General features: G+C 34.9%; 1 pseudogene; it reads left to right on the forward strand.

Moving 5' to 3' along the window:
* Positions 1-1,365: 1,365 nt before the first annotated feature.
* Positions 1,366-1,917, forward strand: LOC143386124 (mediator of RNA polymerase II transcription subunit 28 pseudogene; annotated as a pseudogene).
* Positions 1,918-7,390: the final 5,473 nt, after the last annotated feature.

Consider the following 7,390-nt stretch of genomic DNA (forward strand, 5'->3'; position numbering starts at 1 on the left):
CACTGAGGGAAGCTGAGTAAACTTCTGTGGGACCTCTTTGTATTATTTCTTGCAACCACATGCAAATCTACATTATAATAAAATAAAAATTTTAATTTTAAAAAGTCCAATTTTTTTTTAGCAAATAACCAAAAACTCCTTGCAAATGTCCTTTAAAACATTGAAGCACACAATATATAGAAGATAAATATCTACCGTAAGGGCAAGAGGAGAAAAGTATGGAAGGAATATTGCATGCTTCAATAAAACTCATAGGACACTCATATCTAAGGAATATTGCATAGTGTTATGATACACACAACATAAAAATAAACAAATGAACAACAAGGTCTATAATTCAAAAAGAAACATTAAAGGGCAAATAATTCAAAAATAAGTAATAAAGTTTTTTAAACTGAGATAATAATCAATTCGTGGAAAAATGTAATTGGAAATTGTTACAGTATTAAGTGTTTTTAAAATTTTTTTTAGTTGTAGGTGGACACAATAACCTTTATTTTATTTTTATGTGGTGCTGAGGATCGAACACAGTGCCTCACGCATGTTGGGTGAGCGCGGTACTGCTAAGTGACAACCTCAGCCCCCTGTATTAAGTTTTGATAGTGATTATGACAGCATTATTATTATTTATTTGAAATTTAACTTTTAAAAAGGAAGTGAGGAGAATAAATTCTCCCTTATTTTCTGAGTTGAAGTAATGCCAGAGCTTTGAGAAATATCAGGACATATTCTGTACTTCTAAAATCTGTAGTGATTTAGTATTATTCACAGCTAACCCACCCATATATAGGGATAGGTGTCCTTAATACATGATAATAAACTACTCTAAGGTGTCCCGTTAACCTAATAATAGTTTTTGAAGATTGTATGAGATGTCTTACTTTGGTAATAATTGAAATAGTTATCTCTAATAAAAGTCTTTGAAGAATAGATGAAAATGTGATCGAAAGCTATGACTATATTTAGGTGAATTTAGTTTGGGTGGATGAAATTTAAGTTTCACTTATATTTTTTAATCTTTGGTGCATTATAATCATATATAATAGTGAGATTCATTGTGACATATTCATACTTGCACATAACATAATTTAGTCAATTTTCTTCCTCTATTTCTCCCCTTTAAAAAAAACTTTTAAGGCAGTGGAAAAGTAGCTTATTCAGATGAATTCTGCCACTGACCAAATACAGAGAAATATCTACTCGAAGGCTCAGAGAGCAACCAAGGCAGCTCAAGCTTGAATGGGCAGGATTCCTGAGTAATATGCAAAATTTAATCATTTCTGGGGATTATAACATCAGATATAGCCTCAAATTATCTTTAAAATTTTTTTTATATATTTGGTATTCAACAAATAATTATCAGATATGTCAGAAGGCAGGATAAAAAACAAAATTACCTTCAGGGAAAAAAACAAAAACAGATGCGTCCCAGACGTGGCGGCTCCTCTGGGTGGTATGTTTGCAGGGCAGCCTCCAGAGCCCCCGCACCTGGCAAGCCTAAAACTTCTGGCAGCACCTTGGTGGACAAGATAGAGTTGTCAAGGCTTGCTTTGCTTCTCTCATGAGTCAGGATTATGTCAATGGCAAGGATCTGGAAGAAATTTGAACTGGTGTTGATCAGTGTATCCAGAAGTTTCCAGATATTACAAGACAGAATGCATTTTTCCTACAAAAAAGATTACAGTTGTCTGTGTAGAAACCAGAGCAAGTATCAAAGAGGATGTCTCAGAATTAAGGAATGAATTTCAGCGGAAGGATGCGCTGGTGCAGAAGGACTTGACAAAGCTGAGGCATTGGTTGCAAGTGCTGGAGGACATCAATGTGCAGCACGAAAAGCCAGCTGAAGTTCCTCAGGGCTCCTTGGCCTACCTGGAGCAGGCATCTGCCAATGTCCCTGCACCTCTGAAGCAGATCTGATTTTTTTACTGATAAGGGTTTAACCTGGTCATCTCATGCTAGTTAGAAGCTATGATTGGCAGCTTATTTAAGGTTACTTGATTACAAACATAAACAAACACTGGGCCAGGTGGTATAGGCCTATAATCCCAGCAGTTCAGGAGGCTGAGCAGGAGGATCACAAGTTCAAAGCCAGCATCAGCAAAAGTGAGGTGCTAAACAACTCAGTGAGACCCTGTGTCTAAATAAAATACAAAATAGGGCTGGGGATGTGACTCAGTGGTCAAGTACCCCTGAGTTCAATCCCCGGTACCCACACCCCCCAAAAAACCTAAATAAACTAAGTTTGAGGTAGTCTTTCAATAATAAAGGTGCTTTTTTGGTAAAAAGATTGGAAACTGTTCTACTTGGTACTTAGTGAAAATGTTTGAATGAGTATGTATACACGTTATTGTCATTTCTTTATATTAATTCAGAAGTTATCTGAAAAATAAATAACAATTTTTCAAAGAAACATATTAGAATCAATAGTCACAGCTTTAAAATTAATAATATTAACATATTTAAGGAAATAGATGACAAAATAGAGAATTTAGCCATAGAAATAGAATTAAGATAAAAAAGCAAATGAAAATTCCATAAATAAATTTAATTAATTAAATAATGAAAAAGAAGAACTCCTTAGATGTGTTTAATGATTAGAAATAGCAGAAGAGAGAATCCATAAACTGGAATATTTTCAATAGAAAATTTTTAATGTAAAGCACAAAGGGTTGAAAAAGTTTAAAAAATTAGAAAACATTTTAGGGTCATATGGGACCAGGTGAAAAGATCTAGCCTGTGTATTATTAAAGATCCAAAAATAAAGGAAGAAAGAATGGGAAGAAGCCATAAGGTTGGTAACAAAAAGCCGCCACAGATTTTCCAAAACTATCCAAAAATAACAAATCACAAGTTAACTAAGACTCCCAAACAACATAAATACAAAGAAAAATAATAATTCAGGAAAATTCTAAAACAAAGAAAAACCCAAAATACCTTGCAAATAGCAGTAACTACAATGACAATTAACTTCTGAGAGAGAGAGAGAGAGAGAGAGAGAGAGAGAGAGAGAGGGCAGATAGATGATAAAAGAAGATACGATGAGGCAGAGTTCTATATCCAGTGACAGTATCTTTTAAGTGCTGACATATTTTGCTTAAAGATAGGAATATGTTCTAGAAAGTACATTGTTAGGCAATTAGGTTGTTGTATGGACATTGTAGAATGTACTCTTACGGCTACAACATCACAGGGCAATATAATCTAATATATGCTTATGGAATGTTGGTCATTGGCTTAAACATTATTATGTGGTGCATGATTACAAAAAAAAAGGTAACATTAGGATGTTTTCAGATAAATCTTATCAGAGAGATTTTTCTCCAATAAACATATATTAAAAGAAGTAAAGATGAGAACTTGAAATCAAAAGAAATGACCATAGGTGAAAGGATTTAATTTTTGGAAAGATATATATGTGAAGAATTCTAAATGAGTATAGCAATTTATAACAGATATAGTATAAAATTAATGATGGCCGTAAGATCCACTCAACTATCTCATAAAGCTTATATTATGTGTCACATAGAAATATAACACAATCTCGTGGAGCATTTGCAACCCTGACCTGGAGATTACCGGGTCTCTTTGACAGCAGAACTAAATAATCCTAGTTGTCCTAAAGAAAAGTTCACCTCACCACAGATAAAATTTTTTTCTGAAAAAAATCTCACACTTACAAGAATATCTTAAACTTACTTTATGAAATAATCAGTAATGGACCCAGACTGAATACAGGTATAAGAAAGGAGGAAGAAGAAGATTTCCCAAACTCTGAGAATGATCTCTAGAGGAAAACCATCCCAGTCAGTGATGACCCTTGACATTATCTGGCTCATGCTGGTGGCCTGCTCCTAGTATCCATCTTGCAAGAACATTATCAGAATAAATTGCTTGAACAGCAGATTGTATCTGATCCACATTTTGGGTGCAAATCAGACCAAAGAGGAAAAGTCAACCCTGAGAAAGTCAGTTAAGTAAAACCACTCAAGACCTCCAAAACAACAGTGTTGTTGAAATTTCTTGTGAAAGTCATCACATATGTCAGATTCAATTACATGAAAACAATAGCGTAAAAAGCAATGGGATGTAACTATGGTTAAATACTTTCAAGATTCTTCCATTTCCTGGTCAATGTCAAAAGTACTAATTTACATTATTATTTTAGTCCAGTTTTCATTCCTGTAACCAAAAAACCTGACAAGAATAAGTTTAATGAGGAAACATTGTTTTGCAATACGGTTTTGGGGCACGGGGGTCTCAGTCCACAGTCATCAGCCTCCATTACATGAGGATAAAGGTAAGACAGGACACCATGGTGGAATTATGGAGGAAAGCGGCCGAGGATAGCACAGCAGGAATCAGAGAAGGCTATCGCAACAAGGACAAAATATACCCCAAAGTCATGCCCCCAGAGACCTGCCTTCTTCAGCCACAACCTACCTGCCTACAGTTACCACTGGGATAATCCCTATCATGGGATTAATGCATTGATTAGGTTAAGACTCTCACAACCTAATCATTTCACCTTTAAACCTTCTTGCATTGCACCTATGAGCTTTTGGGGGACATCTCATATCTAAACCATAACAAACACCAAGAACTATACATGCTTAATATCTGTGGTAACTATTATAAAATAATTATAAAATAAGCTAAATTGTTTAAACTCATGAGATAGTAAATAAAATAAGCTAAATAGTTTAAACTCATGAGATAGTAAATGGAGAAATGAAATGTTGAAGAAGACTTGAATAACCAAAAACATGCCAACTGAAAATAGAAAGTGGGGTGTAGTCTAAGTCAGACCAAATGTAAAACCAATGTAAGGTAACAGAATTAAGCCTAAATAAATCAGTAAACAGTAAGTAGACTATTCATATATGTACATAGGAAAATTAGGTCAGATTCCACTAGCAAAAAGATCATAGAGAAAAGGGAACGGGGAGAGAGGGGGAGAGGGAAAAGGAAAGTACTAGGGACTGAATTAGATCCAATTATATTCCATGCTTTCATAACTATGTCAAATGAATCCTGTTGTTATGTATAATTAAAAAGAACCATTAAAAAGAAAAAATCAATTTAGAAAGAAAAATGCTTAGATATATACACATTAATTAGATAAAATTAAGACTAATTAAGGAAGCATTTAAAAAGTAAGTGAACTAACTAATTAAAAGACAGAATAAGCCCAGTGCAGTAGCACATGCTTGTCATCCCAGCAGCTCAGGAAGCTGAGGCAGGAGGATCTTGAGTTCAATGCCAGACTCAACAACTTAGTGAGGCTCTAAGCAACTCAGTGAGACCCTGTCTCTAAATAAAATATTAAAAAGGGCTGGAGATGTGGCTCTGTGATTAAGCACTCTGGGTTCAATATTCAGTACCAGGAAAAAAAAAAAAGAAGAATGTGATGTCAGCAAGATGATTAAAGAGGTAGTCCTGATTCCCCTCCCATGCACATACTGACTCAACAATGATAAATTTAAAAATTTTCTTTGTGAGTAGTTCAAAGATCAATTCAAAAGCTCCTACACCCTGAGCAAGTACAAAACTGAATGCACAGAAGCCTGTAAGAAAATGGATGACAATTGCTTGGCCACAACCCATCCCCATGGAAGAGTGCCACATCATCCAGAGGAACCTGTAGTTCTCACCTTCTCCCTGGGGATGGACCCAGAGGACTGTACTATATATTGAATTTCCTGACTTTTTGGTGGGGTTGCTAGAGGGAATGGTTTCTATTCAGACTGAATCTGAGCACTGACAGGATAGGATCTCTGCTGGGAACTGCTTTGAACAAAGACAACAAGTGGTTTAAACTAACATGTATTTACTGCCCAAAGACTATCTACCATTTTAGTAGAATGAATGGATAAAATCCACCAAAAATCACTTTCTCCCTACAGAGGGAATTAGTTGATGCATCTGTCCAATGTACCATTTCTTGGCAGATGCCAGAGGGTTTGGCCTCTGTATCACCTGTTTTGAAGTACTGATAAAAACTGGCACACTCTAGATGTCTGTGGGCCACTATGAAAAATAACCAATTGTTTAGAATATGCACTCACTCTTAGAGCCTCTCCCTCCATCTCAGCACAATGCAACTTAGGAAAACTCAGTACCCAGCTCTGGGGAAAGAAAGAAAAGACTCAAAGTTATGTCCAAAGTTCTGACATTTAGAGTCTGCCTTTAGGGCTGGTTACTCTTTAACCTGTTTCAGAGCACCACCAGTAGGACTCAGCATACCCTACGTACCTGAGGGTCACAGAAAACAGAAAAAAAGCAAAAGAGTTGTGTGGTGGGATATTGGTCAAAAGGACATGAAGTATGGTAAGTAGACAGAGAGGGAATAAGAAATTATAAACTCTTTACAAAAGAAAACAACAATTAATTAAGAATTTACAAACAAAAGTTGAGAATACACATCCACAGAAAGATTGTTACTCTAGCCATGCAGATTGGTGGTCTTCCTCTGTACAAAGCCATCTGTAAAGTATGGGAGAGGTGAATTTTTTCAACTGCACAAATACCAACCCAGAGTGTCAGGAAAGGTCATAAGGTCATAGAACACGGCCCCCAAAAGGGACAAAAACTAATTTCCTGAAATTAGCCCTAAAGAAGTCAATGGTGTATGAATTATTTTGCAAATATTCAAAAACAATTGTCATTAAAAAGTGCTCAGTGAACTCAGACAAACAATACAAGAACAAAATAAGTATTTGAACAAAGTATTAGAAAATATTACTTTTTAAAAACATGGGAATTTAGGAACAGAGGAATGCCATAACTGGATTTAAAAATTGGTTAGAAGTGTTCAAAACAGTACACTTGATCAAGTAGAAGAAACTATTGGCAAACTTGAAAACAGATTATTATAAATTTTCCAGTAATAGGAGTAGAAAATAATAAAAAATAAAAAGAGTGAAGAAAGCTTAAGAAATTTATAGAACACTGTCAAGTTAATCAACATATGCATTATGAAAATCACAGAAGAAGAAGAAAGAAAGTTTATTTGAAGAAATAATGATGGAAAACTTCCAAATCTGGAAAAGTAAATGGACATTCAGGTGCAAAAAGGCATAAAAGCTTCTAAAAGCTTTTCTTTTCAAGGAAGTCTATACAGAGACACATTATAATCAAAGTGTCAAAAGTCAAAAAGAAAAATTTGGAAACAATATGAGAAGAGTTGCTTGTCACATACAATGGAACCCCAATAAGACTAGCCATGTATATCTCAGCAAAAACTTGGCAGGGCAGAAAAGAGTGGAATGATATATTTGAAGTTCTGAAACAAAAAAAATTAAAAAAAAAAACTCTGCCAAACAAGAATACTCTATCTAGCTATCTAGAAAAACTATTTTTCAAATATGAAGGAGAAATAAAGACCTTCCAA

The sequence above is a fragment of the Callospermophilus lateralis genome, chromosome 2 (assembly GCF_048772815.1).
Source record: "Callospermophilus lateralis isolate mCalLat2 chromosome 2, mCalLat2.hap1, whole genome shotgun sequence".
In the NCBI taxonomy this organism is placed as follows: domain Eukaryota; kingdom Metazoa; phylum Chordata; class Mammalia; order Rodentia; family Sciuridae; genus Callospermophilus; species Callospermophilus lateralis.